Below are 24,686 nucleotides of genomic sequence, written 5' to 3'. Positions count from 1 at the left end.
GAGTTCCGAGCAGATAGTCGTGATCCACCCTGTCGAACGCCTTCTCTTGGTCGAGGGATAGGAAGGCGACCGACAGACCAGCCTCCTGGGAACAATGGATGAGGTCCCGGACCAGATGGATGTTATCGTGGATTGTCCGGCCCGAGACCGTGTAGGACTGGTCGGGGTGGATCATGTGGTCCAGCACGGCACCAAGGCGAGCAGACATCACCCTGGCGAAGATTTTGTAGTCCGTGCTGAGGAGGGAGACCGGGCGCCAGTTCTTAAGGAGGCGGAGATCGCCCTTCTTAGGCAGCAGGACGATGACTGCCCTGCGCCAAGAGAGGGGCATCTCCCCGGTCGCCAGACTTTCCCCCAGGACCCGCGCGTAGTCGTTCCCCAGGACGTCCCAGAGCGCCCTGTGGAACTCCACGGTCAGCCCGTCCAGCCCCGGGGATTTTCCCCTCGAGAGCCGGTCGAGGGTACCGGTCAGCTCCGCCAGGCTTAGCGGAGCTTCCAGATTTTCGGCGCCCTCCGGGCTGACCTTCGGCAGGTCCTCCCACAAAACTCAACGCGCTTCCTCGCTGGACGAGAGAGCCGTCGTCGGCCAGCAGCGTCAAGAGCTGCTTACGGACACTCTGCCTTTTTTCTAGCGAGTAGAAGAAGGGGGAGCCGCGGTCAAGATCCCGCAGGAACCGGATCCGCGACCTCACGAACGCGCCTCGGGACCCGACGAGCTGCAGGTCCTTCAGCGCGGCCTTCTTCGCTTCGTACACCGTCCGCAGGGCCGGGTCCTGGACGACTTGACCGAGACGGGCTTCCAGGTCGAGCACCTCTTTTTCTAGGCGCCCGACTCTGGCCGCCCGCCTCTTGGTCGACCCCCTCGCGTACTCTTGACAGAAGACGCGGACGTGAGCCTTGCCCACGTCCCACCATAGCCTCAAGGAGGGGAAGCCCCCTTGCTTTCTTCTCCAGTCGGACCAGAATCGACGGAACGAGTCCTGGAACCGCACGTCCTCCAGCAGCCGGTTGTTAAAGTGCCAGTACGCGGACCCCGTCCTCGCGCGGAGCGAAGCGAGCTCCGCCCACACCAGGTGGTGGTCCGAACACGGCACCGGCTGCATGGAGGCCGCCGGGACGCAGGAAACGTACGCCCGAGACACGTAAAGGCGGTCGACTCTGGACCATCCTACTCCAGGCCTCACCCAAGTAAAGGCGCTGGAGTCGGGGTGGAGATTTCGCCAGACGTCCATCAAGTCGAAGGACCCGACCAGGTCCCTCAACTTCTCCATCGCCGTCATGCACTGCGGGGCACCGGAGCGGTCCCTCGCCTCGAGGGTGCAGTTAAAATCCCCCCCGAGGACAATGCAGTCGCCAACGTCGACGGAGCCAAGAAGAGCGGACACCTCTTCAAAGAAGCGCGTTGGCTGCGGGCCGGGCTGAGGGGCGTACACGTTCACGAGATGGAGCGGCACGTCCCCCAGGCGAACCGTTACGTGCAGCAAGCGGCCTGGCACGGGCTCCTCGACCCCCAAGATCTCCGGCTGAAAATGCGGGCCCAGCAAGATGGCCACCCCACTAGAAATGGCGGTGAGGTGGCTCATGCGGACCTCTCCTTGCCATTCCAGGAGCCACGTGGCTTCGTCTCCCGGAACGGTGTGGGTTTCTTGCAGGAAGCACACCGCATATTTCCCCTCCCGCAGGAGCGAAAAATTGTCAAATCTACGGCGTGCCCCTCTGCCGCCGTTGATGTTGAGGCTGGCTATGGTTATCTTCATGGCAAAAGCATAGTGCAACCTCTACCTAACCTATTGTGGGGGAGGAGTGGAGTCGTTTGTTGACCTCCACTCCTTCAGCAGCCCAGCGAGGAACTTTTTGAGCCGGCGCAGCTCAAGGCCCTGAGCCTTTGATAAGGGCCCGCCCGCGGCCATGGTTTTAGCGGCGGCGCGGACGGACGCGACGAGCAGCCCCGGCTTGGACCATCTTTCCAGGGCCAGACGGGCTTGGTCGCGGCGATCCCGGCACTGGACCAAAAAGTCCCGGAGTTCCTCTACGGGAATGAGGAGGGTCTCAGTGGCGGCCGCGAGCAGATCCACCGCCTCACTGGCGATGGACTCGAGATCTTCACCCGCGTCCTCCACCGAGTCCCCGTCCCCCTCCGGGAGGTCGCCGCTAGCAGCCGGCCCGTCGACCGCACGAGGTACGGCAAACGGCCCGGCCGCTCCATCTGGCCCTGGCTCTGCCCCGATCCCACCCCCAGGATCGTCGGCAGAGGAGTCCCCACTGGGCTCTTTTAAAATTGGTGCTGGGTCGGGAAGCGACAGCGGAAGGGGTTCCCCCTCTGCCCCAGGAACCGGGGAACAGGGAGAGACCTGGTCAAAGTAATGTTCCAGGTCCTCCAATTCCCCCAGCTCCACAGTAGGGGGCGAGGGTTGTTGTTCTTCTCCCTCCCCGCCGCCACCCCCCAGCCCAGCGTGTACGGATTCAATAAAATTGGCATTTTCAGTTTCTACCGAGTCGAGCAAATCCCGGGGGAAGTTGGGTATTTGCTGGGCGGGCTCAGGTTCGGCCTTTTCGGCCCCGCCCGCCTCAGTCCCCGGGACGCTCGACCCGGCGGCTACGCATTCTTCCACTGGCCCCACGCCCCCCACGACAGGCAGATCTTCCACGCCATCCCCAGGAGGCAGCGGCTGGGCAGCCTCGACTGCCTCACCCTCCCCGGGGACAGATTCCTCGCGCCTACAGCGCAATTTGGGGGCGCTGGTGGGGGACGTGGGACACGCGGCGGGCAACGCCTCCTCCGCGGAGGGATGTTGTTCCCCCTCCGCCTCATTGGGGCGGTGCCTTCTTTTGTTCCTGGGGGTGCGCGGAGGCAGGGAGACCTCCATGTCTGCCGAGGCCTCCCGCTCCGCCCCCCCCTTTTTCTTATCTTGCCCGCGCCCGAGCCCCTCTGCGGTATTGGTCAAGGGCACGGGCTCAGGGCACCCCGCGCTCGTCGGTGACTGGGTTGGGGTGAGCGCAGTGGTCAAACTTTCCGGCGCACTGAGGGGACCCGCCTCTAGATGTCTCGTCTTCTTCCGCGCCTTCTTTTCGATCGGACGCTCTCCCTCCCCCCCGCCGGAGGCCGTGAAAACAAAGGCCCCCGATGATGCCCGCGCACCTACGGCTCCCGGCACGCGGACGCAACTAGGGGGAGGGGTGGCGGCAGCGTCAGCCTTGGCCGCCTTCGGTGGTTTTGCGGCCTTGGAGGCGGGGCAGTTCTTGCGAACGTGCCCCACCTCCCTGCAGGCATGGCACCGCACGCCGTCCGACGTCCAGAAGACGCGGTAGGCAGTCCCCTCGTGCACCACATTAAAATACCCCTCTGTCGTCTCCTCCCGCGCCAGCCGGACAAAGAGCTGGCGGCGGAAGGAGAACACGTGGCGCAGGCTGTTCTCCCTGAGGCCGAGCGGTATGGGGTTGATCCCTGACCTTACCTCCCCCAGTTGGTGTAGGTGAGGGAGGAGGAGTTCAGCGGGAACAAAGGGCGGGACGTTTGATATGATGACCCTCTGCGCGGTGGCCTCGAGAGGATCCACCGGCAGGAACGTCCCGCCCACCGTGAGCCCCTTTTCGAGGGCCAGGGACACCGCCCGCTCCGACCCCAGGAAGAACACAGCCTTCCCAGACATCTTGGAGGCTGCAACAATGGCCGAGGGGCCGACTACCCCAGCCATCGCCCGCACGCACTCCTCAATGCTCATTGTGGGGTGAGTGTAGCTCTTGACCCCGTGTTTTTTTGTTATTAGTTTGAATGGTGGCAGGGCAGCAGGTGGCGCAGGAGGCACCATGGATGTGGATGCCGCCTGCGCATAAGTCCTTGCTGGCCCTGCCACCGGCGTGGTTGGGGTCGCCATTACGGGGTCCCTTTAAGGGCTACACCCACCCCAAAGTCACAGGCCTTAATGGTCTTAATTGGCCTCGTATATAGACTGAGCAGAGGAGCTCTTAACGAGGCACACCTCTCCCCTAGTTGGCAATTGGGGAGGGGCCTTGCTCCCTCTGCTCAGTTGTCTCAATAGTTTTTTTTTGTAATTTGGAAGGAAGGGCTCTCAGAGAGAGAGGGGAGAAACAGAGTGTAACAGAGAAAGAGAGAGGGGGGGTGGGAAGGCGGGGGGGGGACTGCGAGGGCAGGTCTCCCCTCGCAGCTGTGGGTGGGTGCAATCCCCAGATGGCAAAACACACAATAGTCTTTGGGGTGGTCTTCGGGTGAGGGGAGAAGACGTCTTCACCTGGGGCAGCTAGAGCCACCAGGCACACACTCCTAACGATGTTTAAAGAGGTGGTAAATAAAATCTTCAGCCTGGTAGCTCCAGCTATCCCAGGCTAGGCAATTGCGGGGGGGTTCAATTGTGTGTGGGGCCTAGTTGTAAGCAAGACCCCCACACACACTTCCACACACACACACCCCCCGCGATGTTCCGGCCCTCAGTGGTCTTCTTTCCTCCCCCCACCGATATAACAAAGTCTTTTTGGGAAATGCACCCACACCCACCTGTAGAAGATGTAGAGTCTCCCTCCTTCCACTCTGGATGTTGTTTTGGTCTTTCCCCCTCTCTCCAACTCTTTGCAGAAATGATAAAAGTTAGTCAAAGTTTTCTGCTTTTTCCTCCTCTCCCTCTGGGTGGTGAAGCCCCTTCCTTCCTTCTCTTCCTGGGCTGTACTCAGGGCTCTCCAGGCCTTCCAGGCAGGAGCTAAGGTTGGTAGCTGCTCCTCTCTCAGCAGCTCAGCTCCTACTGTGCAGGACACGCCTCCACTGCTCCACAATTGGCCCTTGTGCATGAATCACAGAAGGTTAGTTTGCAGGTGCAGCAGGTAATCAGGAAGGCAAATGGAATATTGGCCTTCATTGCGAGAGGGATGGAGTACAAAAGCAGGGCGGTCTTGCTGCAACTGTATAAGGTATTGGTAAGGCCGCACCTGGAGTACTGCGTGCAGTTTTGGTCACCTTACTTAAGGAAGGATATACTAGCTTTGGAAGGGGTACAGAGACGATTCACTAGGCTGATTCCAGAAATGAGGGGGTTACCTTATGATGATAGATTGAGTAGACTGGGTCTTTACTCCTTGGAGTTCAGAAGGATGAGGGGTGATCTTATAGAAACATTTAAAATCATGAAAGGGATAGACAAGATAGAGGCAGAGAGGTTGTTTCCATTGGTAGGGGAGACTAGAACTAGGGGGCACAGCCTCAAAATATGGAGGAGCCAATTTAAAACCGAGTTGAGAAAGAATTTCTTCTCCCAGAGGGTTGTGAATCTGTGGAATTCTCTGCCCAAGGAAGCAGTTGAGGCTAGCTCATTGAATGTTTTCAAGTCAAAGATCGATAGATTTTTAACCAATAAGGGAATTAAGGGTTACGGGGAGAGGGCGGGTAAATGGAGCTGAGTCCACGACCAGATCAGCCATGATCTTATTGAATGGCGGAGCAGGCTCGAGGGGCTAGATGGCCTACTCCTGTTCCTAATTCTTATGTTCTTATGTTTTTATGTAACTTTGTCTCGCAAAAAATTAGCAATCTCGGATTTAAAATTATTAATTGACTTCCCGCATCTACTGTTTTTTTTGTGAGAGAGAGTTCCTCAATTCTACCACCCTTTGCGTGATGAAGTGTTTCCTAACTTTTTCCTGAACAGCCTGGCTCTGATTCTATGGATATGTCCCCTTGACCTAGACTCCCTCACCAGTGGAGAAAGTTTCTCTCTATCTAGCCTATCAATTCCTTTCAAAATCCTAAAAACCTCAATCAAATCACTCCTTCACCTTCTATGTTCCAGGGAATACAAGACTAGTTTATGTAGTCTCCCTTCATAATCTAACCCTTGATCAAAGGAAACATTTGCAGGGCTATGGGGAAAGAGCAGTGGAATTAATTGGCTAGGTCTTTCACAGACCCAACACAGGCACAATAGGCTGAATGGCCGTCTCCTCTGCTGTACGATTATATGATCTATGGTCTGTAATACTTCAAAGAAGAAAAGTTTTGAAAGCCCTCCCCCTACTGCTCAAGTGAGTAAATGAAGTGGTACCAAAACATACAGTACTGTTTTCAATCTATGCTGATTTAGTTCAGTTGTGTAATATATTTGCTTCATGGGTTCTTTGCTTAAGAATTCATAGCAACACTTTGCTATTAAGAACTAGTTGGTTCATTAACAAAGGTTTAACAATCACAGTGCACATTACCAGTTCATCCACTAGGCTCACAACTGCATACCTTATCGTGGATGACCTAGACCCAACTTACTGGCGTTTTATTGAGTTTTGTGAACATCACGTGACTGGCTTAGCCATTCACAATGCAACAGATCGACAAACCTGTGAACATACTCACAGGTGCATACATGACGGGTTGTGGCATCAATTGGGGCATCGCAATTGGTCTCATGATCTCAGGGCAAGAGAGGTGGAGATCACTTAAAGGTTCCCACTCCTAATTGCTATGACTTGACGCCAGCTGAAAAGAATAGGCGTACAGATAGATGGTGCACTAGGTTGGAGTTTGCTGCATGAATGCCAACTCTAAATAAAATAGCTAACAACTCAAGGATGGTCCTGATTACAAGCTATGGTATTGTGAAAGTAAGTGGGTACACAGGCTTTTATACTGAACATCCCTTCACTTGTGACAGAGGGGAAAAAAAACAAATGTTCTTGCAGGCCTGAAGGGGGAAGTCTAATTACTGAAAGCTGAAAATTGCTGATGGTTTTCTGGGCAGCTGGGAAGCTGCAGCAGCACATTTTCCAGAAAATGTTGAATTTTTGTGTTGAAAATGATGTTCACCTGTTATTTCTGAACACTTTCACTTCACAAATGATAGATTTTTAAGTTTAAAAAAATGAACAAAAGCAAGGTAACCTTTAGATTTTCAACAGATAATACAGATGCTCTGAGAGATTGTTTCTTCTGGCTGGAGAGTCTAGAACTAGGGGGTCATAGTCTCAGGATAATGGGTTTGGCCACAAGATTGAGATGAGGAGGAATTTCTTCACTCAAAGCGTTGTGAATCTTTAGAATTATCTACCCCAGAGGCCTGTGGATGCTCAGTCGATGAGTATATTCAAGACTGAGATCGATAGATTTTTGGACATTAAGTGAATCGAGGGATATGGGATAGGGCGGGAAAGTGGAGCTACAGCAGGATCTTATTGAATGGTGGAGCAGGCTCGAGGGCCCGAATGGCCTACTCCTGCTACTAATTCTTATGCTCTTCTGTAGATCATAGAGCCAATCACTTCCCCAAAAAGTTACCTCAATACTCACTATTCCACATCCAACCTCGCAACTCTCTGAGACACTAGCTTTGAAATTCCACAGGTACAATCCCGGAGTTCACAGCAAGATCGTGCCTGGTGGAGCCCTCCATCGCTAAGTCCCGCAGGACTGAGGTTTAGTCCCCGAACTCACAGCTTTAGAAGTCTCCAACCCCTGTCCATTATTTGCCTTGTAAGAGGTAGTCAGAAGTTCTGTCCCGATAATAGAGAAACAATGGTGACCTGATGTAACCTGGTGCCCCCTGTCTTGGGGGTTGGGGGGGGTTTCAGCGGTCTCCTGCCAAAATAATGGCGCGACACCAGTAGAACATCTGTGGAATTTCAGGACTACTTTGTCCTCCCATTCTTCTTCCAATTTCAAACATGCACTTTTATTTCTCTTTCCTCCTCAGTTCAACCTGACACTCATTCCCCCTCCACCAGTTACCTTTGTTAAAGTTATTTTTTTCCAACTGTAGTTCACACTGGCACTCTCTGACCTCAATCCCAGTTCATACTGGCACTCTTTGTCCATGCTCTCAGTTCACACTGGCACTCTTTATCCCCAATCCCAGTTCACACTGGCACTCTCTGACCTTAATCCCAGTTCACACTGGCACTCTTTATCCTCAATCCCAGTTCACACTGGCACTTTTTATCCCGAATCCCAGTTCACACTGGCACTCTTTGTCCTCAATCCCAGTTCACACTGGCACTCTTTGTCCTCAATCCCAGTTCAGACTGGCACTCTCTGACCTTAATCCCAGTTCACACTGGCACTCTTTGTCCTCAATCCCAGTTCACACTGGCACTTTTTATCCTCAATCCCAGTTCACACTGGCACTTTTTATCCCCAATCCCAGTTCACACTGGCACTCTCTGACCTCAATCCCAGTTCACACTGGCACTCTCTGATCTTAATCCCAGTTCACACTGGCATTCTTTGTCCTCAATCCCAGTTCACACTGGCACTCTCTGTCCTCAATCCCAATTCACACTGGCACACTTTTTGTTCCCCCTGTCCTCATATTAATGCTAGCACTCTCCTTGCTTCTCCACCCCAAAGCACTACTCTCGCTTTTGTCCTCCTTCTCATGCACCCTGCCACACCTGCCTCCTTCCACCCCCCCCCCCCCCCCCCCCGCTGCTATAAAGCACTGCCCCCAGCTTTTGCTCTTTACCCTCTCCTCTTCAATATATAGAAACATAGAAAATAGGTGCAGGAGTCGGTCATTCGGCCCTTCGAGCCTGCACCACCAATCAATAAGTCCATTTCCCCCACTCAATCCCCACCCTTCCCTCTCCCCTAAGTGCCAATCCTACCCAAGTCCCACTACGATGATTCTGAGTACTGCATACAGCAGGCAGGAAATTCTGTATCCTTGAGCTTTCCTGCCAGCAGTCTGTTAGAATCACTTCACAGCATGAATCGTAGGAGCATCACTGAGAGGAGAGAAGGTTTTGATCTGTGCTGATTTGTGTCAATCACATCTGACATGCAGACCGGCCAGCAAAATGCAGATAGTTAACGTGTGGGGGCTGGATGGCCACTCTCACAATGGAATAGCTACTGACACTCACTATCAAGAATGCCATTTCGATGAGTGTTTGCTGCCCATGGAACCATCGAAGAATCGGTGGAGAATACAGGAGAAAATTGTTTAAAAAAAATCTTGAACTTGAATGAAGATGTAATTTTGCAAGATACTTTCAGATATCTGGAAATTACTGTCTTTTTAAAAAAGTAATGCAAGCAGTTCAATAATAACTTTAAAATAATTAAGTACATCATAAAATTAATTCAGGTTCCAGATACTCGGACTGACATTTTGATATACCTAAGTACAGGCCCATGGGATTGTAGCTGTCCACACAAAGTAATTATTTGAGACGAAATTGGTAATAACAGCAGTTAATTACATGTAGTGTTTAAATTAGTTTGATACAGCAAGTTTGAAGATGGTCTAAATTTTACGAATAAAATCTATCACTTAAATGCTTGCCGCAAAAGAATGACAAAAAATATGCTGAATAAAACAATATATTTATTACTGTATCATGACAAACAACCCTGCAGTGGTCTAATACTCAAATATTCACGGCAGGGAACCGTCGTGTAATTTTTCGAAAAGAGAAGGCGGAGGGGTGACCTGATAGAGAGGTCTTAAAGATTATGAAAGGGTTGGATAAGGGTAGATGTAGAGAAAATGTTTCAACTTATGGGGGAGACCAGACTAGGGGCCATAAATATAAGATAGTCACCAATAAATCCAATAAGGAATTCCGGAGAAACTTCTTTACCCAGAGAGCGGTGAGAATGTTGAACTCACTACCACAGGGAGTAGCTGAGGCGAATAATATGGATGAAGTAGGGTGAGAGGAGGCTCATGTGGAGCATAAATGCCAGCACAGACCAGCTGGATCAAATGGCCTATTTCTATTCTTTATGTAACTCATATATAAAATTAGAAAACATGACTGCGAGAGAGAAATTAATACTGTCTGTTCTTTGATCTAATGTAGAATGAACAATAAGTGTGTCACATCGTCACATCAGTTTTTCACCAGCATTTCATTTCTTGAAATATATCACAACTACCTTCATCACATGGACTGCAGCAGTTGAAGATGAAGGCCCACCACCACCTCATCGACAGCTATGGATGGGTAATAAATGCCCGCTGTGCCAACGATGCCCATATCTCAAGGATGAATATATTTTTTTAAAACATTACATTTTCAACCTGCATGCATTTTCTGTTAGATTTATTTTCTATTATAAATTCCTATGTCCATATTTATAATTGAAACTGTCTATGTAAACTTGTCACATTGTAATTACATAGGATTATATACATAGGATATACGGTGCAGAAACAGGTCATTCGGCTCAACCAGTCCAGGCCGTCGTTTATGCTCCACTCGAGCCTCCTCCCGTCTTTCCTCATCTAAATCTATCAGCATAACCCTCTATTCCCTTCTCCCTCGTATGCTTGTCTAACCGTCCCTTAAATGCATCGATACTATTCACTTCAACCACTCCCTGTGCGAGCAAGTTCCACATTCTCTCCACTCTTTGGGTAAAGAAGTTTCTTCTGAATTCCCTATTGGATTTCTTGGTGACTATCTTATATTGATGGCCTCTAGTTATGCTCCTCCCCACAAGTGGAAACACTCTCTATCCACTCTGTCAAAACCTTTCATAATTTTAAAGACCTCTTTGAGGTCACCCCTCAGCCTTTTTTCAAGAGAAAAGAAATGTTTTTTTTATTTCAAAATATACTTTATTCATATAAAAATTTGTACAGTACATTCAAAAGCAGTTCAGTACGTTTAGCTGCGGTCAGCAATCCCATACACTACATTTGGGTGCTGGCGGCAGTTCCGTTCGATACATTTCCTTGCTTTTCATTTCAAGTACAATTCGGTACGATACGGGATACATTTTAGTACATTCAACAAAATACATTACATGTGTCACAAACAGTACACGGAATGGGTGACGGTACATTTAAATTTTTTTCTTTTCAACGTGCATTACGAAACAGCTCTTGCATTGTACATGGCACTACATCGGTGTTTACAGATCATGGTGCTCCATGTATAGAAAAAAGAAGTTACAAGTACGGCCCGAGGGGAGTTTTGTACTGATTCCTGCCCCCGGGTTTACCGTGGCAGAAGGGCTTTAAACTGTGGCCCTTCTCCACCGTGCCTTTGCGGCGGCTGCACCAATCTTAAGTGCGTCCCTCAGCACGTAATCCTGGATCTTGGATTGCGCCAGTCTGCAACACGCAGACGTGGACATCTCCTTGCTCTGGAAGACCAGTAAGTTTCGGCAAGACCAAAGAGCATCTTTGACCGAGTTGATGGCCCTCCAGCAGCAGGTGATGTCTGTCTCGGTGTGTGTCCCTGGGAATAGCCCGTGGAGCACAGAGTCTTGTGTTATGCAGCTGCTTGGGGTGAACCTCGACAGCAACCACTGCATCTCTTTCCAAACCTGCCTTGCGAAGACGCAATCCTGAAGGAGATGGGTGACAGTCTCATCCGCCCCGCAGCCGACTTGGGGGCACCGTGCCGTGTTGCCGAGATGTCGGCTGTGCATGAAAGCCCTGACGGATAAGGCCCTCCTCACCGCCAGCCAAGCTACGTCTTGGTGCTTGTGTGAAAGCTCTGGCGATGAGATGTTCTGCCAAACGAGTTCGACAGTCCGCTCAGGGAACCACCCGACAGGGTCCACCCTCTCCTTCTTTCGTAGGGCGTCCAGGACCTTACGTGCTGACCACAAAGGACAGGTGGACAGGCATGGTCCAACTGGTGGGGCCGTTTTGCGGCAGCATGGCCAGGCCCATCCTTCGCAACGCCGGCGACAGGTAGAACCTTAGCACGTAGTGACACTTGGTGTTTGCGTACTGGGGGTCTGTGCACAGCTTGATGCAGCTGCACACAAAGGTGGCCATCAGGATGAGGGCCACGTTCGGAACATTCTTTCCACCACTGTCCAGAGATTTATGCATTGTGTCTCTGCGGACACGTTCCGTTTTGGACCTCCAGACCTCTGGCCCGGGTGACTGCCACGGCACAGGAGCGAGGGATGGGCCAGACCTGTGCCACGTACAGCAACCCCGAGAGCACCTCACTCCTGGTGACCAGGTTCTTTCCTGCCATGGAGAGGAAGCGCAGCTTCCACCATCCCAGTTTTTTCTTCACTTGGCGATACGCTCTTCCCAGTTTTCGGCGCACGCCCCGTCTGCTCCGAACCATATTCCCAACACCTTCAGGTAATCTGGCTTCACGGTGAAGGGAATAAAGGATCGGTCAGCCCAGTTGCCAAAGAACATGGCCTCGCTTTTGCTGCGATTGACCTTCGCTCCCGAGGCCAATTCAAACTGGTCGCAGATTGTGAGCAATCTGCGGACCGACTGCGGATCCGAGCAAAAGATGGCCACGTCGTCCACGTACAGGGAGGTTTTGACCTGAGCACCTCCGCTGCCTGGGATCATCACCACTCTAATGCCCACGTCCTTCCTGATGGACCCGGCAAAGGGCTCGATACAACACACAAACAAGACAGACGAGAGAGGACAGCCTTGCCTGACTCCAGATCTGATCGGAAAGCTTTCAGTTTCCCACCCGTTGATTAGAACTGCGCTACTGATGTCTTTGTAGAGCAGTTGGATCCAATTGTGGATACCCTCCCCAAACCCCATTTTGGAGAGCACGTCCATCAGGTACGTGTGCGATATCCTGTCAAAGGCCTTCTCCTGGTCTAAGCTGATTAAGCAGGTGTCCACCCCGCTGTCCCGCCGTAGGCGATCGTATCCCTGAGTAGCGCGAGGCTATCAGAGATCTTCTTGCCGGGGACAGCGCAGGTCTGGTCCGGGTGAATCACCAGCTCAAGAGCAGACTTAACCCTGTTGGTGATGACCTTTGACAGGATCTTGTAGTCCACGTTGAGCAGCGAAATGGGCCGCCAGTTTTTGATTTCCTCCCTCTCCCCCTTCTGCTTGTAGATGAGGGTGATGATGCCTTTCCTCATCAATTCTGACATACTGCCAGCCAGAAGCATACCCCCGTACACTTCCAGCAGGTCTGGGCCCATCCAGTCCCACAGAGCCGAATACATCTCGACCGGTAAGCTGTCGCTTCCAGGGGTTTTACTCGTCGCAAGGGACTGGACAGCCTTTGTCATCTCGTCCAGAGTTAACGGGTGGTCCAGACTCACCCGCTCGCTGTCGTTTAGGACCTCCGTGATCGACGACAGGAACGACTGGGAGGCCGCGCGGTCTGTGGACTTGACGTCATACAGCCCGGCATAGAAGGATTTGCTGATCCTCAGCATGTCAGGCTGCGAAAACGTCACAGAACCGTCTTCTTCCTTTAGGCTGGTGATCACAGAGCTCCCGCTGTGTACCTTTTGGAAGAAGAAGCACGAACACGTCTCATCCTGCTCGACGGAGCGGACTCTGGAGCGGAAGATGATTTTGGAGGGCTCTGGGGCAAAGAGCGGGGCTTGCTGGCCCTTCACCTCTTCGAGTTCCTCCGCGACATCGACCCCCATCGACTGCAACAGGAGCAGGTTTTACATGCTCTTCTGGAGTTGGGACAATTCCCTCTGTCTCCCTCTCGCCTCCTGAACACCTTTGAGGATGAATAACCTCTTGATGTTTGTCTTGATTGTTTCCCACCAGTGCATGGGGGAATCGCAGAGGGGTTTTACGGTTCTCCAACCTTTGTAATCCCTCTTGAGTTCCTCCACGTTTTCCGGAGTCAACAGTTTCACGTTCAGCTTCCATATCCCTCTGTCAACTTTCTGGTTTTCCTGTGGGCGACAGTCGGCCAGTAGGAGGCAGTGGTCAGAGAAGAACACCGGCGTGACGTTGGTGGATCTGACCTTGAGCGTGTGGGAAACAAAGAGGAAGTCTATTCTGGAACGGACAGACCCGTCTGGTCTTGACCAGGTGTATCTGCGCGGTGCTCCGTCTGCAGGGTTGCTGAAAACGTTGCACAGCTTGCCGTCTTTTACCGCGTCCATCAGCAGTCTGGACGTGGTGTCCAGCTTGCTGTCGGCACTGCTGGATGATCCAGCCGCATCGATGATGCAGTTGAAGTCACCGCCCAGAATGACCGGCCTGGACGTCGCCAGCAGCAGTGGGAGCTGCTGGAAGAGGGCCAGCCGCTCTGATCTGAGAGGCGAGGCATACACGTTAATTAGCCTTCGAGGGGACTTTTTGTACATTACATCTGCTACGAGGAGGCAGCCGCCCACCACCTCCTTAACTTCGGTGATGGTGAAGTGGCCTCCCCGCAGCAGAATGCCCAGGCCTGAGGCCCGGCACTCGTTCCCTCCTGACCATACGGATGGTCCATGGGCCCACCATCGTGACCACTGCCGATAACTGCTGAAGTGCGGCAGACCGCACTCCTGCAAGAACAGCAGGTCTTCTTTGACCTTGGCGAGGTACCCCAAGGTGGAAACACATCGCGTAGTGGATTTTACGCTACACACGTTAATAGTAGCAATTTTTAAATTCATTTTAACGTTACTGTTTACAGTTACAAACATTACATTACAAATAAACCGTCCTTTAAGTCTGAGGTCTGCCCAGTGGCCGGTTCCGGAATACACAGGCGATTACAATAAAAGTCTACTGCACCTGGGCTGGCGTGCTCGTCATCCTTTGCCGTGGGAGTGTTTCGACCAGGGGACTGCTGTAGTGCTGCGATAAAGTCCGATATGTCCTCTCCAATGTCCTCGCCTGGTGTTGGTGGTTCCCTCTTTTCACCAGTCACAGCGTTCTCGAACTGGTGTGCTTCGATCGCTGTGTCGCTCCCGGTATTCCGGAGGTGGGGTGTGCTGTGCACTTCGCTGCTCCCGTTCTCCCGGAGCTGGTCTGCGTTGGTCGCTGGTTCGCTCTCGGTGTTCCGGAGCTCGTGTGCGCTGGGCGCTTCGCTGCTCGCGGGTTCCTGGAGCAGGGCTGTGTTGGTCGCTTCACTGCTCCCGGTCGCCTGAGGCTGTGGGTTGGCGTGTTGCCTCTTGTTTTGGTGTCGGTGGTGAGAGGCTTTTTCTCGCCTTTCCTCATCAGACGAGCTGCCGCCGCTGCTGTCTGTCGAGGTTTGTAGCCGCCTCTTCCCTGTCGTTTCCGCAGGGGCCCTTGCTCGCCTGTTCTCCTTACGCTTGCGGGCCTTTTTCTTAACGGTCTCCCATCCCGCTTCATCGTCTGCTGTCTCCTCGTTTCTGGACTTGGTGCGCTGGGGGAGAGCTTCGCTGCTGGCTGCTGGTGTCTCGCAGCTCGCGGTAGCAGGCTTCTCTTCCTCACCGACTTGTTCCGAGTCCACGGGGGCGTTGGTCGGGTGGAGGGTGTGGCTCTCCTCTGGAGCGTTGTGTTCCTCAGCTTCCTCCTCCTCTGGTGCAATGTTCTTTGCTGCCTGCGCATAGCTGAAGTTGCGTTTGGGGCAGTTTTTGTAAAGGTGCCCAGCCAGACCACAGAAGTTGCAGCAATTGCAGTCCTTTGTCTGGTGGCCTTCGTTCTTGCAGTTTCGGCAGATGAGAGTTTTGCAGCTTGCCGCCACATGACCTGCCTTCCCGCAGGTGCGGCACACGGGTTGGCCAACGTACACCATGTAGCCCCGACTTCCTCCGATGGCAAAGCTGGAGGGGGGGTGCAGGATGGTTCCACTGGCGTCCACCTTCATGGTGACCTGGATCTGGCGCTTGCTGGTCCATATCCCGTGCAAGTCTTTCAAGTCGCTGCTGTTTCCTGCCCCATCGACATACCTGGCGAGGAAAGTCAGCACATCAATGACCGGGATGTGGGGGTTGTACATCTGCACTGTGATAGTGCGTCTTCTCTGCGATAGGAGGGTGAACAGTGGCTCCCAAGTTAGCACTGAGCGCAGCGGTTCACTGGCTTCCTTCAAACCCTTGAGGAACTTCAGGCAGAGGGTGACGGTTCTGAAGGTCACATCGAAGTAACCTCTCTTCGGGAGGTCCTGCAAGGCGAAGACATCGGTGACTTTCATGCCACATGTTCCCAGCAGGATTTTCTTCACGAAAAGGTCCCGGTTGATGGTTGTCTGTCCATCCACTTTCTTTACCGTCACTCGGATGGTGTTTTGCATACCCGGGTTGCAGATTCCTCCTTTCGATGTGTATTTTGGCCGAAGCCCTCAATCTCTCGTTGCGCCAGTCCGGCGCTTGGCCCGCCCCTTGACGGGCCTGCAGGCCCGCCAAATGGACGGTCGACATGCAGATTTTCCTCTTCTCTCCAATTGGCGCTTGGCTCTAGCCAAAGGCCAGAGCCAGCAAAACTGGAAAAACGAGTTTCTGCAGTCAGTCAATTTGCATATGAATGCCCAATCAACAGGTACTCCACTTGATCTTAGCCAAAAGGCCGAGAAGCGATAGCCTTTGAGGCAGCACTCTCTTTCAGGCAAAGCCTTAGACAATCAATTCAAGAGAAAAGAAACCCAGCCTCTTCATCCTTTCCTGATATGTATACCCTCGCATTTCTGGTATCATCCTTGTAAATCTTCTCTGCCTCTATATCCTTTTTATAATATGGCGACCAGAATTGTACACAGTACTCTAAGTGTGGTCTAACCAAAGGTCGATACAAGTTTAGCATAACTTCTCTACTTTTCAATTCTATACCTCTAGAAATAAACCCTAGTTCTTGGTTTGCTTTTTACGGCTTTGCTAACCTGTGTCGCAACTTTTAGCGATTTGTGTATTTGTACTCCAAGATCACTTTGTTCCTCCACCCCACTTAGACTCTCCCACTCCAAGTAATAAGTGATCTCCCTATTCTTTCTACCAAAATGTACCTGGGCAGGACCGGAACCAATGTCCTCGGGGGTGTGTTTGCTAGTGCTGTTGGGGAGGAATTAAACTAATATGGCAGGGGGATGGAAACCAATGCAGGGAAATAGAGGGAAACAAAATGGAGACAGAAGCAAAAGACAGAAAGGAGATGAGTAAAAGTGGAGGGCAGAGAAACCCAAGGCAAAAAATCAAAAAGGGCCACTGTACAGCAAAATTCTAAAGGGTCAAAGTGTAATAAAAAGGCAAGCATGAAAGCTCGGTGCCTCAATGCGAGGAGTATTCGGAACCCAGGAGAGGGCTCTGAGCTAGTTAGAGTGGGTGAGAGCTCAGATGAACAGGACCCCAAGAAAGAATGCAAAAGGCAGGAGGCAACAGAGCAGAATAGCACTGGGGTAAGTGTAAACCACAAGGTGATAGGAAGGGACAATATGTATGAACATGAAGGGGCTGCAGGAGGGGTCAAAACTAAAAATCATGGTTTAAAAACTGGTATTAAAACACTCTACCTAAATGCACGCAGCATTCAAAATAAAGTAAATGAGTTGATGGCACAAATCATTACAAATGGGTATGATTTGGTGGCCATTACAGAAACGTGGTTGCAGGGTGGTCAAGACTGGGAATTAAACATACAGGGGTATCTGACAATTTCGAAAGATCGACAAGAAGGGAAAGGAGGTGGGGTAGCTTTGTTAATAAAGAATGATATCAAGGCAGTTGTGAGAGACGATATTGGCTCTAATGAACAAAATGTTGAATCATTGTGGGTGGAGATTAGAGATAGTAAGGGGAAAAAGTCACTGGTGGGCGTAGTTTATAGGCCCCCAAATAATAACTTCACGGTGGGGCGGACAATAATCAAGGGAATAATGGAGGCATGTGAAAAAGGAACGGCAGTAATCATGGGGGATTTTAACTTCCATATTGATTGGTCAAATCAAATCGCACGGGGTAGCCTGGAGGAGGAATTCATAGAATGCATACGGGATTTTTTCTTAGAACAGTATGTTGCAGAACCTACAAGGGAGCAAGCTATCTTAGATCTGGTCCTGTGTAATGAGACAGGAATAATAAACGATCTCCGAGTAAAAGATCCTCTCGGAATGAGTGATCACAGTATGGTTGAATTTGTAATACAGATTGAGGGTGAGGAAGTAGTGTTTCAAACGAGCGTACTATGCTTAAATAAAGGGGACTACAGTGGGATGAGGGCAGAGTTGGCTAAAGTAGACTGGAAACACAGACTAAACGGTGGCACGATTGAGGAACAGTGGAGGACTTTTAAGTAGCTCTTTCATAGTACTCAACAAAAATATATTCCAGTGAAAAAGAAGGGCGGTAAGAGAAGGGATAAACAGCAGTGGATAACCAAGGAAATAAAGGAGAGTATCAAATTAAAAACCAATGCGTATAAGGTGGCCAAGGTTAGTGGGAAGCTAGAAGAGTGGGAAAATTTTAAACGACAGCAAAGAATAACTAAGAAAGCAATAAAGAAAGGAAAGATAGATTACGAAAGTAAACTTGCGCAAAACATAAAAACAGATAGTAAAAGCTTTTACAGATATATAAAACGGAAGAGAGTGACTCAAGTAAATGTTGGTCCCTTAGAAGATGAGAAGTGGGATTTAATAATGGGAAATGTGGAAATGGCCGAGACCTTAAACAATTATTTTGCTTCGGTCTTCACAGTAGAAGAAACAAAAACCATGCCAAAAATTGCTGGTCACGGGAATGTGGGAAGGGAGGACCTTGAGATAATCACTATCACTAGGCGGGGTAGTGCTGGACAGGCTAATGGGACTCAAGATAGACAAGTCCCCTGGTCCTGATGAAATGCATCCCAGGGTATTAAAAGAGATGGCGGAAGTTATAGCAGATGCATTCGTTATAATCTACCAAAATTCTCCGGACTCTGGGGAGGTACCAGCGGATTGGAAAGCAGCTAATGTAACGCCTCGGTTTAAAAAAAGGGGCAGACAAAAGGCAGGTAACTATAGGCCGGTTAGTTTAACATCTGTAGTGGGGAAAATGCTTAAAGCTATCATTAAGGAAGAAATAGTGGGACATCTAGATTCATGAAGGGGAAATCATGTTTAACTAATTTACTGGAATTCTTTGAGGATATAACGAGCATGGTAGATAGAGGTGTACTGATGGATGTGGTGTATTTAGATATCCAAAAGGCATTCGATAAGGTGCTACACAAAAGGTTACTGCAGAAGATAAAGGTACGCAGAGTCAGAGGAAATGTATTAGCATGGATCGAGAATTGGCTGGCGAACAGAAAGCAGAGAGTCGGGATAAATGGGTCCTTTTCAGGTTGGAAATCGGTGGTTAGTGGTGTGCCACAGGGATCGGTGCTGGGACCACAACTGTTTACACTATACATAGATGACCTGGACGAGGGGACAGAGTGTAGTGTAACAAAAATTTGCAGATGACACAAAGATTAGTGGGAAAGTGGGTTGTGTAGAGGACACAGAGAGGCTGCAAAGAGATTTAGATAGGTTAAGCGAATGGGCTAAGGTTTGGCAGATGGAATACAGTGTCGAAAATGTGAGGTCATCCACCTTGGGGGAAAAAAAAACAATAAAAGGGAATATTATTTGAATGGGGAGAAATTACAACATGCTGCGGTGCAGAGGGACCTGGGGTCCTTGTGCATGAATCCCAAAAAGTTAGTTTGCAGGTGCAGCAGGTAATCAAGAAGGCGAATGGAATGTTGGCCTTCATTGCGAAAGGGATGGAGTACAAAAGCAGGGAGGTCCTACTGCAACTGTATAGGGTCTTGGTGAGGCCGCACCTGGAGTACTGCGTGCAGTTTTGGTCACCTTACTTAAGGTTTGGAGGGGGTGCAGAGACGATTCACTAGGCTGATTCCGGAGATGAGGGGGTTACCTTATGATGATAGATTGAGTAGACTGGGTCTTTACTCGTTGGAGTTCAGAAGGATGAGGGGTGAACTTGTGGAAACATTTAAAATAATGAAAGGGATAGACAAGATAGAGGCAGAGAGGTTGTTTCCACTGGTCGGGGAGACTAGAACTAGGGGGCACAGCCTCAAAATACGGGGGAGCCAATTTAAAACCGAGTTGAGAAGGAATTTCTTCTCCCAGAGGGTTGTGAATCTGTGGAATTCTCTGCCCAGGGAAGCAGTTGAGGCTTATTGAATGTATTCAAATCACAGATAGATAGATTTTTAACCAATAAGGGAATTAAGGGTTACGGGGAGTGGGCGGTTAAGTGGAGCTGAATCCACGGCCAGATCAGCCATGATCTTTTTGAATGGCGGAGCAGGCTCGAGGGGCTAGATGGCCTACTCCTGTTCCTAATTCTTATGTTCTTATGTTCTTCTGTAAAACCTTATATTTATCTGTGTTGAACCTAATTTGCCAATTATATACCCATTCTGCAAGTTTATTAATGTCCTCCTGTAATTTGTTGCAGTCCTCCTCAGTATTGATTATCCCCCCCAAGTTGGTGTCATCTGAAAATTTAGAAATTGTGATTTTGATTCCAAGGTCGAAATTGTTAATATAAATTGTGAACAACAGTGGTCCCAGCACTGATCTTTGTGGAATACCACTACACACCTTCTGCTACTGTGAACTGCTTTCTGCAGCCAGTGGAGATGCTGCAACGTTTCCTCTGGAGAAGGCTGTAATCACAGCACGGCACGCTTACATAACCAGTCTCCATTATAAATATGGACATAGTAATTTACAATGAAAAAAGTTGACAGGATGTGCATGCAGAAAATACATATATTGCATCGATGGCTTTTTGAGGTTATCCTGAAAACCCTTTTATTATTGAAATCTTGTTGCCATAGCACAGAATCCTAGAAATTTATGGCACAGAAGGAGGCCATTTGGACCATTGTGTTCGTGCCGGAGAAAAAAGAGCGATCCAGCGTAATCTCACTTTCCAGCTCTTGGTCCATAGCCTTTTAGGTTCCGGCACTTCAAGTGCATACACAAGTACTTTTTAAATGTAGTGAGGATTTCTCCCCTATCACCCTTTCAGGCTGTGAGTTCCAGACCCCCGCCACCCTCTGGGTGAAAAAAGTTCTCAACTCCTCTCTAATCCTTTACTTTAAATCTATACCCCCTGGTTATTGACTCTTTGTGCGGAGAAATAGGTCCTTCCTATCCACTCAACTAGGCCCCTCATAGTTTAATACATCTCACTCAAGTCTCCCTTCAGTCTCCTTTGTTCCAAAAAAAACAAACCCAGCCCATCCAATCTTTCCTCATAGCTAAAATTCTCCAGTCCTGGCAACATCCTCATAAATCTCCTCTACCCTCTTTGATGCAATCACATTTTTCCTGTAATGTGGTGACCAGAACTGCATGCCTGGCATAACAAGTGTTTTATACAGTTCAAGCATAACCTCCCTGCTCTTATAATCTATGCATCAGCTAATAAAGGAAAGTATCCCGTATGCCTTCTTAACTGCCTTACCTATTTCTTCTACTACCTTCAGGGATATGTGGACGTGCACTCCAAGGACCCTCTGTTCCTCTACGCTTCTTAGTAACATACCGTTTATTGTGCATAACCTCACACTTGTCCGGATTGAATTCCATTTTCCACTTTTCTGCCCACCTGACCAATCCATTGATATCTTCCTGCAGTCGACAGCTTTCTTCCTCACAATGAACCAGATTTCCTATTTAGCTTAAATGTCATGCTATATTTGGATCTGGTTGGCAAGTGTTTATAAGAGCCAACTGGATGGATTGGAGAATGCAGCAATCTCCAATTCACTTGTACTTGTCACTCAGTTCCAGTGGAAATTGCCACATTCTTCGTGCTGATTCAGTAAGTGTTTCAAAACATGGAAACATAGAAAATAGGAGCAGTAGTAGACCATTCGGCCCTTCGAGCCTGCACCGCCATTCAATTTGATCATGGCTGATCCTCTATCTCAACACCATATTCCCGCTTTCTCCCCATACCCCTTGATGCCTTTTGTGTCTAGAAATTTATCTATCTCCTTCTTGAAGATATTCAGTGACTTGGCTTCCACAGCCTTCTGTGGTAGAGAATTCCACAGGTTCACCACCCTCTGAGTGAAGACATTTCTCCTCATCTCAGTCCTAAATTTCCTACCCCATATCCTGAGCCTGTGACCTCTTGTTCTAGACTTCCCAGCCAGGGGAAATATTCTCCCCACATCCAGTCTGTCCAGCCACTCAGAATTTTATACGTTTCATTGCGATCCCCTTTCATTCTTCAAAACTCTAGTAAATACAGGCCTAGTCGACCCAATCTCTCCTCATACGACAGTCATCCTGCCATCCCAGGAATCAGTCTGGTGAACCTTCGCTGCACTCCCTCTATGGCAAGTATATCCTTCCTTTGGTAAGGAGACCAAAACTGCACACAATACTCCAAGTGTGGTCTCACCAAGGCCCTGTATAACTTTAGCAAGACATCCTTGCTCCTGTACTCAAATCCTCTTGCAATGAAGGCCAACATACTATTTGCCTTCCAAACTGCTTGCTGCACCTGCATGTTTGCTTTCAATGACTGATGTACAAGGACACCCAGGTCCCTTTGTACATTGACATTTCCCAAGCTATCACCATTTAAATAATACGTTGTCTTTATGTTTTTCCTACCAAAGTAGATAACTTTACATTTATCCACGTTATACTGTATCTGCCATGTGTTTGCCCGCTCACTCAACTTATCTATAACCTTGCAGCGTCTATGCATACTCCTCACAACTCACAATCCCATCTAGTTTTGTGTCATCAGCAAACTTAGAAATATTACACTTGGTTCCCTCATCCAAATCATTTATATATATATATATATATATATTGTGAATAGCTGGGGCCGAAGCACTGATCCCTGTGGTACCCCACTAGTCACTGCCCGCCACTCTGAAAAAGACCTGTTTCCTGTCAGTTAACCAATTTTCAATCCATGCCAGTATATTATCCCCAAACCTATGTGCTTTAATTTTGCACACTATCCTTTTATTTGGGACTTTATCAAAGGCCTTCTGAAAATCCAAATACACTACGTCCACTGGTTCTCCCTTATCTATTCTATCAGTTACATCCTCAAAAAACTCCAGTAGGTTTGTCAAACACGATTTTCCTTTCATAAATCCATTTTGACTTTGTCTAATCCCGTTGATATCCAAGTGTCCCATTATCACATCCTTTATAATAGGCTCTAGCATTTTCCTTGCTACTGATGTTATTCTCTGCTTTCTCTCTCCTTCCTTTTTTAAATAATGTGGGGTTACATTTTCCACCCTCCAATCTGCAGGAACTGTTCCATAATCTATAGAACTTTAGAAGATAACAGCCAATGCATCCACTATTTCCATGACTACCTCTTTTAGTACTCTGGAATGGAGATTATCAGGCCCTGGGGATTTATTGGCTTTCAGTCCCATTAGTTTCTCCAGCACTATTTTCTTACTAATAATCATTTCCTTTAATTCCTCTTGCTCACTAGACCCTTGGTTCCCTAGCATTTCTGGGACATTATTTGTGTCCTATTCCGTGAAGACAGAACCAAAGTATTTATTTAATTGTTCTGCCATTTCCTTGTTCCCCATTATAAATTCTGACTGTAAAGGACCTACATTTGTCTTTAATAATCTTTTTCTTTTTACATACTTGTAGAAACTTTTACAGTCATTTTTTATGTCCCTTGCAAGTTTACTCTCATACTCCGTTTCCCCCCTCTTAATCAATCTCTTAACCTTTTTTGCTGAATTCTAAACTGCTCCCAATCTTCAGGCTTGCTACTTTTCCTGGCAACTTCGTATGACTTCTCTTTGGATCTAATACTATCCTTCATTTCTTTTGTTAACCATGGTTGGGCCACTTTTCCTTTTGTGTTTTTGTGCCAGAAAGGAATGTATAACTGTTGCAATTCATGCATTCGTTCCTTAAATGTTAGCTATTGGCTATCCACCATCATGCCTTTGAATAAATCTTCCCAATCTATCATGGCCAATTCATTCCACACACCTTTGTAGTTTCCTTTGTTTAGATTTAGGACCCTAGTTTCGGATTGGACTACTTCACTTTCCATCTTAATAAAGAATTCAATCATTCTTCCCTAAAGGACCCCGCACAACAAGAGTGTTAATTAACCCCTTCTCATTGCACAATACCCAATCTAGGATAGCCTGTTGCCTAGTATGCTCCTCAATGTACTGGTCTAAAAAAAACATCTCGTACACACGCCAGGAATTCATCTTCCATAGTATTATTACTAATTTGGTTTGGCCAGTCTATATGTAGATTAAAGTCACCTACGATTACTGTAGTACCCTTGTTACATCATGTGCTGCCTTCCTTTTTCTCATGCAGTTGAGCTGGAACTGGCTGTATGCTTTATGGCATAATGTTCTGAGATGGTTTCCTGCGGTTGAACTAGAACTGAACGCTTAAGAACGTCTCGAATTGCAATATTCCCAATGCTCAGCAGTTCCCAAAGGAAGTTCCAATATTGTGTCAAAGCAGGAGTCTTGGGTCAATGCCGAAGCAGAGCTGAAGGAGTCAGGGATGACCCCCTTGAGACCTCCGCTACTATGCTACATTGGCCACCTTTGAGAATCACAAGTGTTGGCAATGATGAAATTATAATTAGAGGATTTAGTCAATGCGCAGGCAGAGATTAAGCACCTTGCAACTGGAGGTATTGATTTCCATTGATCTGTGGAGCACAATCCACTGCTTGAATGAGAAAAGAATGGCATTGTAAGTCTCCTCTACAAGAGAACAGTGATTTCATTATAACACCAGTTTAACCTGTTTTAGTTGCATGATGAGTGAATTGAATTTTTTTCTCTTGTTACAAACAATTTCAATATAAGCAGGTTTTTTTTACAAGTCATGATTGTTGATTGTTAATTGAATTGCCTTGGGGTGTTTTACAATGTTAAAGGTGCTCTATAAATGCAAATTGTTCTTGAATTGTCTGTCATATGAAGAAACTAATCCAGGGGGCCATAATGGTTCAATCTTCGCACTGTGCCATATAGCACTCACCTCCATGGAACTGACTGCTCAAACTAATATTAAAATAATGTTATGTACCAAAATCGGTGGGTAAA

General features: G+C 48.8%; 1 protein-coding gene and 1 pseudogene across 4 annotated transcripts in view; one reads left to right on the top strand and one right to left on the bottom strand.

Annotated features, from left to right (window-relative positions):
• Positions 1 to 24,686, top strand: part of macrod2 (mono-ADP ribosylhydrolase 2) — a 1,460,169-nt gene that overhangs the window by 1,037,018 nt on the left and 398,465 nt on the right. The gene's annotated exons all lie outside the window — the stretch shown is intronic.
• Positions 16,043 to 16,175, bottom strand: LOC139274364 (U2 spliceosomal RNA; annotated as a pseudogene).

This window comes from Pristiophorus japonicus, chromosome 9, assembly GCF_044704955.1.
Source record: "Pristiophorus japonicus isolate sPriJap1 chromosome 9, sPriJap1.hap1, whole genome shotgun sequence".
Classification (NCBI taxonomy): domain Eukaryota; kingdom Metazoa; phylum Chordata; class Chondrichthyes; family Pristiophoridae; genus Pristiophorus; species Pristiophorus japonicus.
Note: the sequence above shows the minus strand (reverse complement) of the source record. Positions and strands in the feature narration are given on the sequence as shown.